This window comes from Microcaecilia unicolor, chromosome 1, assembly GCF_901765095.1.
Source record: "Microcaecilia unicolor chromosome 1, aMicUni1.1, whole genome shotgun sequence".
Classification (NCBI taxonomy): Eukaryota; Metazoa; Chordata; class Amphibia; order Gymnophiona; family Siphonopidae; genus Microcaecilia; species Microcaecilia unicolor.
This window is the reverse complement of record NC_044031.1, coordinates 296,993,230-297,002,312: the sequence shown is the minus strand read 5'-3', so window position 1 is coordinate 297,002,312 and position 9,083 is coordinate 296,993,230. Positions and strand designations below refer to the sequence as shown.

At 42.0% G+C, this 9,083-nt stretch overlaps 1 pseudogene; it reads right to left on the bottom strand.

Annotated features, from left to right (window-relative positions):
- Positions 1-7,920: 7,920 nt before the first annotated feature.
- On the bottom strand, positions 7,921-8,254 carry LOC115460220 (annotated as a pseudogene).
- Positions 8,255-9,083: the final 829 nt, after the last annotated feature.

Here is a 9,083-nt window from a genome sequence, read left to right as displayed (position 1 = left end):
GAAAAGATCAGTGCTAAGCATAATTCTATAAAGGGCATGTGCCATATATAGAATCACACTTAGAACCATAGGCGCCGACTCCGTGGGTGCTGTGGGTGCTCAAGCACCCCCAATAATTTGGCAGTGGCACATGACGACGGCGACGTGACAGCTCCCTCCCTGCACCGTCCGTCCCACTCCCGACTCCTTGCCCTGCTGGCTGCACCGCTGTCTGTGCTGTCCGTCCGTCCACCCACTCGCTCTGCCTCCTACCTGGCTCCTTCCTTCAATGCTCCGGACTAACTCTCCGTGTGCAGACACTGCCTTCGTTCGCCATCGGAAGCTTTCCCTCTGGCTCTGCTCTGTTTCCGGTCCCGCATAGGCGGGATGATCAATCAATCATCATCATGCTGCAACAGAGAGGCAGAGCACAGAGGAGCTTCCGGTCCCGGAGCGGAGCCGCCGTCGCGATGCCGAAGAAGCCCGAACTTAGGCAGTGGTGGGGTGGGCCGGTGGGACCGTGTGTGACAGCGTGATCATGTCCTCAGTCCTCCTGTCCTGTCCCCCCCTCTGAGTCCTGGGCCGGCTCCCGCTCCAGTCCCTGATGCACCCTGCCATGGCCCGCACTGCACAGCTTCATTGTTCAACTTCCGGGCCTGTGGGCAGCAGTTTCCTGTCCCGCATAGACGGGAATCGCGGGATGCTGCAGCAGCCTGCAGGCAGCAGAGGGAGAGCTCAGGAGCATGAAGGCAGCTGCTGTGTGGTCAGTGGTGTGCTTACCATTGGTCCGGATTGCAGGGCAGAGACTGAGAGTGAGCCAGAGAGGACGAGGTAAAGGGAAAGGTGCCAGCCCAGCCCCAGATGATGTAGGTAAGGTTATTTATTTAGGTGTGTAGACATATAAATCTGCATTACAGTGTGTTAAGCCTAAAGCTTAATGTAGTTCAGTAGAAGGGCCCCCTAGTCTAATTAGCTTGTATGAAGGTGGTTATTGGTGAATTTATTATAAAAGAATAATAGTATGTTTGCTGATTCATAATCCAGTGTGAGCATTTGAACCCAATAATTTCACAGAACCCATATCCCTGTGGTGCTGGTGAGGCTGGAAATCGCAGTGCTTTCTCAGGAGGGAGCCTGGAACTGGGAGGGAGGGAGGGGGCTGGAATGCGGAGGGAGGGGGGAGGAGAGGGGGCGTGGGTGCAATGGGGAATGCACCACCTGTAAAAAAAAAAAATTCAGCACCCCCAATCATTTTGAAAAGTTGGCTCCTATGCTTAGAACTGATTCATGCACCCAAACTTTAAATGCCAGACTTAGAGCTGGTACTGGGTAGGGGAGATCGCCATTTTGAAATTGTATCTGCACATATATCTATGCTGGGGTTCCTGAAGAAGGATTGAAATGAGACTTTTTGGACCCCATGACTCACTGATTGAAGCTCAAATTTTTTGACCAACATTTATGGCCTGTTCAGATAAGTGCCTCCTTTTTGATTGACTTTAAAAGAACTGTATAAGAACTAATCTATGAGAATCTGTATGAGTCTGGAACTCCATGGCAGTATGATTGGACTTAGACAAATGGGAGTGATCATGCTTCATTGTAAGTGCTCATGAGATAAAGACCTATTAAGTATAGTTTTGTTTTGTTTGGCACACATATTTTTGATTTGGTTAATTTGATGCACTTTGATGAACATTTATTAATATGATATGGAGGCCCTATGATGGTATACAAATAGTGGCATGATAACTCTTAGGGCGGTTTATTGAAAAATAAAGCCCACAAATTTGTAGTATGCCATACAATTGCTACCGCTCATTAGATGTGGGTGGGGGGCTATACTGAGAGCTCCATTGTTTAAAATTATTTTTATAAACTTAAAATGTACTGACAGTTCTTATCTCAGATTAGATTTTTTGGAAGTAAGGAAAATGTTGGCAGTGAGGATCCAAAATGAAGTCAGAGACCCCCTAACAGGAGTCTCGTGGTACTACCGCTAAGGGTTGTGTTGTCATATAAGGGCTTCTTTGCTTGGCAGCCTGATGCTCCAAGGTAGTAATATAACCCCAGCTTTTAGCTAGGATTAATTTACAGGCTATTCTGCGACTTGTGATATACACTGCTGCACACCACAAGCCACGTATAGTTTAGTATAGTATAGTATAATATAGTATATTGCCCTTTAAGTCACGTAAGGGGCTAGTAACATGGGATATTGCCCTAATTCAACTTGATAACTTCCTCCCTTAATTAATAAAGCTGAAAGACATTAGGGACTAGAATTACCAAGCTGTGATAAAATGTTCTGCAAGGGTCAGGCTGACAATCAGCAAAATTTTATAGGCAACTCTAACTAAACTCTAACTAATTAATCATAAGTTAAAGGTTGGATTACCTCTGCCACTAGAACGTGCAAACCAATTTTATTTATCCTGTCCATCATACAAGGTATGCATTTCATGTTGTATTATGCAGAAGTTTTAATGTGTATATATTTTTATGATATATTTTGTATGTTTTTTTTTTCACAGTGTAAATAGGGGTATATTTATTTTTAAATTCAGCTTTTACCAGAAAATAAAAGTTTACAGTAAGAACATATATTTTAGTGCCGCAGAGAAAAATAAAGCATCATGTTCAGAGCTTTGAGACACAGTAATAATGTGAACCTCTGATGTAATAGTCTACAAATTTAACTAGATAAAATTAATATCATGTAACCTCTGTAATCTGATTTTACACGTTTAAATTTATGGATGCTGAAAAATCCCTTTAAAACAAAGACGTTTGCTGCAGGTATAATGTGTATAATAAACAGGGCTTTTTTGAGGGGGTAATTGGGGGTACTGAATACCAGCATCTTTTCCATTGTCTGCAAAAATTGACCCATGGACCCCAAGTTTTAATTAATTAATTTATTTATTGCATTTGTATCCCATATTTTCCCACCTCTTTGCAGGCTCAATGTGGCTTACAATACATCATGGATAGTGGAAATATATAAAAAACAGATATTTAGTATTACAGAAGAATCTTGGGTAACACGATAATGATAAAGCATGATAGTAGTATTACAAGCAAATATTATAGGACAATTCTGGATCTATGTGGAGGAGGTCACATTTGTTGAACTTTGTGGTATGCCTTGTTGAAGAGATGGGTCTTCAGTAGTTTGCGGAAGTTAGTTAGGTCATAGATCATTTTTAAGTTGCACGGTAGTGCGTTCCAGAATTGTGTGCTCATGTAGGAGAAGGTTGACGCATGCGTTAGTTTGTACTTTAGACCTTTGCAGTTGGGGAAGTGAAGATTAAGGAATGTGCGGGATGATTTTTTAGCATTACTGTTAGGTCTGACATGTAGGCTTGGGCTTGGGCGTCTCCATGAATGATTTTGTGAACTAGGGTACATATTTTGAACGTGATGCATTCTTTAAGAGGGAGCCAGAATAGCTTTTCCCGTAGGGGTGTTTAGCACTTTCATATTTTGCTTTACCGAATATGAGTCTAGCTGCAGTGTTCTGTGCTGTCTGAAGTTTCTTGATTATTTTCTCTTTGCAGCCAGCGTAGAGTGCATTGCAATAGTCTAAATGACTGAGTACCACTGATTGTACCAGGTTTCGGAAGACGTTCCTTGGGAAGAAAGTTCTTATTCGTTTTAATTTCCACATTGAGTGGAACATCTTCTTTGTAGTGTTTTTTTGCGTGATTCTCAAGTGTGAGGTGTCGATCAATGGTAACTCCAAGAATTTGTAGGGTCTCCGAAATTGGAAGATTCAGTTTTGGTGTGTTAATGGTGGTGAATTTGTTCATGTTGTGTTGAGAGGTGAGTATTAGGCATTGGGTTTTTTTGTATTGAGTTTCAGCTGAAATGCATCCGCCCATGTATGCATGATGTGTAGGCTTTGGTTGATGTCTTTGGAAATTTCTTTTAAATCTTGTTTGAATGGGATGTATATTGTTACATCATCTGTGTATATGTATGGGTTGAGGTTTTGGTTTGATAGTAATTTGGCCAAGGGTATCATCATTAAGTTGAATAAGGTCGGTGAGAGGGGGGATCCTTGTGAAACTCCGCATTCAGGTGTCCATGTGGCTGATATAGTCGAATTAGATGTCACTTGGTAAGATCATGTGGTTAGGAACCCCTTGAACCAATTGAGAACGTTGCCTCCAATTCCGAAGTACTCGAGGATATGTAGTAGTATTCCATGATCAACCATGTCGAAGGTGCTAGACATGTCAAATTGTAGAAGTAGCATATTCTTGCCAGTTGCAATCATTTGTTTGAATTTATTCATGAGAGTGACTAGTACAGTTTCAGTACTGTGGTTCGACCGAAATCCTGATTGGGAGTCATGTAGTATTGAGAATTTGTTTAAATAGTTTGTGCGTTGTTTGGTCACCATCCCTTCCATTAATTTGGTTATTAAGGGAATGGATGCTACTGGTCTGTAGTTGGTCAGTTCACTAGCACTTTTCTTTGCGTCTTTGGGTATGGGGGTGAGTAGAATGTTTCCTTTCTCCTTCGGGAAGAGTCCATTTTGTAACATATAGTTCAAGTGAATCATTAGGTCTGTTATAAATTGCTGAGGGGCATTTGTCATAATGTTATTTGGGCATATGTCTAATTTGCACTGAGATTTGGCAAATCTTTTGAGCATTTTTGATATGAGATCCTCCGATAATATTTCAAAGTTGGTCCAGGAACTGTCTGCTGGGTATATACAAGGGTCTGGATCTAGACAATCAAGGAGTTCTGCGTAGTTGATGGTACTGACAGGTATTTTAAGTCGCAGTTGTACAATTTTCTCATTGAAGTATCTTGCGAGATTGTCTGCTCCTGGTGTGTCTTTGCTGTTGGTTGCGACTGGTGTGATATCTAATAGTTTATTCACGAGTTGGAAGAGTTTATGTGTATCCTTGTAGTTTGGTCCAATTATGGTTTTGTAATATAGTCTTTTACTTTGTCTTATGGTATATTTATATTTTCTTTGGAGTTGCTTCCAGGCGTTAAGTGTGGGGTCGTCTTTCTTTTTATTCCACGCTTGTTCTAGTCTTCTAACTTGTGTTTTATGTTTTTTCAGTTCTTCATTGAACCATGGTATTGAGTTTTTTCTGTGTGAGGTTCTGGTTTGAGTTGGGGCGATATTATCTAATATTGATCTGCATCTATCATCCCATTCTAGGGGGAATTGGTTTGTATCTGTCTTTATTGTCCATCGGTTGTGGTAGATCTGTTGCCAGAATCTTACCAGGTCTATTTTTCCTCTCGTGGTGTAGGTTTTTCGTTCTTGTTTGTTAGGTAGGCCTTTTGTTCGCCATTGAAGGGAGATGTATGCTTTATAGTGGTCTGACCCTGGTGCGGGTGTCCATTTTGTATCTGTTAGTATAAGGTTGGGGTTGGGATCGAATTTGTATGAGATAATATCTAGTGTGTAACCTTTAGTGTGAGTTGGTTGCGTGTTTGATCCTTGTAGATCCCACAATTGTAGGAACTCTTTGCATTCTTGGGTGCTTGTTGAGGTAGAATCTTCAAGGTGTAGGTTGATATCTCCGATTATGATTAGGTTTGAGGTGGAGACACAAGTGTTCGAGATAAAGTCCATAAAATGTGTTTGGGCATCTTGCCAGTTGCCTGGTGGTCTGTAGGACTGCGTTGAGGTGTTCCTGCAAATTTGGGTGATTGATTCTGACCGAGGCGATTTCAAGTTGTGGCAGGATGGATTCAGCTGTGGTTGTGATGGTGAACTCTGATTTGTATATTATGGCTATTCCTCCTCCTCTTTTTCCGTTTCTTGCTGAGTGGATGATTTTGTATCCTGGCGGGCATACATCTAAGATTATGTGGTCTTTAAGGTCATGGATCCAGGTTTCAGTGATGAATAGGAGGTCAAGATTGTCTGTGGTGATCCAATCTATTATAGTCTCCATTTTGTTTACTACTGATCTGGCGTTTATGTATCCCATTTGGATTGGATGGTAAGGTTCGGTTTGGGACTTAGATGTGTTAATTTTTATTAATTATCTGTTTTCTTGGTATCTGGTTTTGTTGTGACCTTTCTTCCCTTTCTGTTGGTTATTTCCGTATGTGTTTGTTTTTCCTTAGTTGGTTGTCGTTCCTTTGGTCTGGTGAGTTGTGAATGAGTTGTCTGTAGGGTTTGTGTGCTGTGGGTAGATTATTGTTTATGTTGGGAGTGGTCCATGTGTGATGGATTAGGAGGAGGAAGTAAATTATCATGAGTACCGTATTTTTCGGACCATAAGACGCACCGGACCATAAGACGCACCTAGGTTTTAGAGGAGGGAAATAGGAAAAAAAAATGTTTCCTCTTTCCCTCCTCTAAAACCTAGGTGCTCCGGTGCGTCTTGTCCGGGTTTTGGACCTCCGTCCCGTACTTACAGGATTCCATGTTCCCTGGTGGTCTAGTGACGTCGGGGCAGGAAAGAGCCCCCTCTTTCCTGCCCATCGCGCTGCTCTCCGTGCTTCTCAATGCTTTCTGATGGTCTCGGCGAAATTCAAAATGCTCTCGGTGGCCATTTTGAATTTCGCCGACACCATCAGAAAGCATTGAGAAGCACGGAGAGCAGCGCGATGGGCAGGAAAGAGGGGGCTCTTTCCTGCCCCGACGTCACTAGACCACCAGGGAACATGGAATCCTGTAAGTACGGAATGGAGGTCCAAAAACGCTACCTTCGGACTATAAGACGCACCCCCCATTTTCCTCCCAAATTTTGGGGGAAAAAAGTGCGTCTTATAGTCCGAAAATACGGTAATTTGTTGGTGTTCATGTTGGCTATGGTTCGTGGTGTTTGGTTATGCCTGAAGGTATTTTTGAATGAGAATTTGTACGAACATCACGCAGTGTTAGCATTAGGCAGTGTCAGCATCAAGCAGTGTGAACATTAAACAGTTAGTCGTTGCAGTTTCAAGCAGTATCTGCACTAAACAATCTTAACATCAATCGGTATCAACGTTAAGCAGTGTCAACATCACACATTATCGACGTCAAGCAGTGTCAACGCTAAGCTGTATCAGCAATTAAACAGTGTCAGCATCAATCAGTATCAACCTTATTAGTTAAAGCCTATAGATCATTTAAGCATTTTAAAGGAGGGAAGTCTTTCAACAGGTTGTAAGGCATATATAAGGCTTTTAAAGTCTGCAAAGTATCTAAGCATTTAAAGGAGGCTCAGTGATCCGTTCAGCCGGTAGCTATTCCCTGTGTTGCTTAGTACACATTGAGTGGTCAGTCTATCCATAACAAACAGTATAATGATAGAGTCAGTCATCGATTATACTCTACATGGTTCTGGAAAGCGTTAACTGGAAAAGTAACATATTTAATCAGTTAGCCTGCAACTGGCACGTAGCAGCAAGGTAATTGTCTCTGTGATAATTTTAGTTACCCTCCAACGCTGGGTCTGGCTGGTGATCAATTAGTACCTCCACGGTTCGCATCCCTGACCTCTTTTGCCTTTCTCGCAGTTCAGCTCAGGCGCACAGTCTGGGGATGTCCCGATTTCAGCGGTTCTCACATTTCAGCTCCCAGGAAGGTTGTGTCAGTGGGTCGCCCACTGGGTCCACCTGTCTTGGAGGTCTTAGGGTAAGGGGGAAGCCTGAGCACTTAGGTCTCACACTGTTCTCCTGGGGGGGGGGGGGGGGGGAGGTCACCTGCTTTCCTGTACTCCAGGACCGCTGAGGTATTAATGAAAGAGCTCAGGCTCTACACACCAATTCTGCCTTCTCATAGATTTTGTGACTGGTTGCAGGGAGCCTGGCTATTGTGAGATGAGTCCCTCAGTGATCACCCCACCCCTGAAGAGTAGCCTAGCATTTGAGTACCGGCACCTTTTTTGCTAGAAAAAACGCACTGATAATAAATAAGCAGACAGATGCTGAACCTGAAAATAAACAAAACATACAGTAATTCAAAAGAAGTCACATTCCAAGTCCAAAGGCACTGACTATACAGTACATGGTCTTATTCTCCCATTTTACAGTGCAACTTCCATCAGTGGAGTTGTCCCAGAAGCATTCACTTGCTTTATGCATCCCAGCACCGTTCTTTTGCATAATTACAGAGGTAACAATATACTTGATTCCAGTTTTGCTAGTTGACTCAGAGTTGCTTCTACTATACTCTACTCCAATGATTTACTCTATTCTGTTGGTAAGCACTACCACCAATTGTATTTTCTATTGCCTCTTTAATGATAAGGCTTACTTCATCAACAATAAAAGAAGTCTCACCCACCAAATGAAAATCATCCATATTTTCCCTGTCATGCACTGTATGACATACAGTATTTGCTAGTCAGACAGCTATTTTGACTGGTTTTATATTTTCTGGTGCCTCAAAAATTCTGATTGCTAAATATGTGCTATTCTTACTACAAGAGTTTTATTGTATACTAGTAAAACAGGCCCGTTTCTGACCCAAATGAAGCGGGCGCTAGCAAGGTTTTCCTTGGAGTGTGTATATTTGAGAGAGTGTGTGTGAGAATGAGTGTGTGAGAGAGAGAATGAATGTGCGAGTGTACACAGATAAGTGTTTAAATAACATAAATAATATAAAGCCGATGAAGAAATGAGGTGCCTAAGATGTTGCCACAGAAATAATAACTGGGCAGGAAGCACCACTGAGGCAAGTTGAAAACTAACTGAAAAATAATTGAAAATAATTGAAGACGAATTGAAAAATATAGTGGAGGAAAATATTTATCTAGGATCCAGTAATTTGCTGAGATTAGAATTGAGACATTAACATAAGAACATAAGAGTAGCCATACTGGGTCAGACCAATGGCCCATCTAGTCCAGTATCCTGTTTCCAAACAGTGTCCAAACCAGGTCACAAGTACCTGGCATAAACCCAATTATTAGCAACATTTCATGTTACCAATCCCGGGGCCAGCAGTTGCTTATCCATGTCTGTCTCAATAGCAAACTATAGACCTTTCCTCCAGGAATTTGTCCAAACCTTTTTTCAACCCAGAAACATTAACTGCTGTTGCTACATCCTCTGGCAAAGAGTTCCAGAGCTTAACTATTCGATGAGTGAAAAAAATATTTTCTCCTATTTGTTTTAACAGTATTTTTATC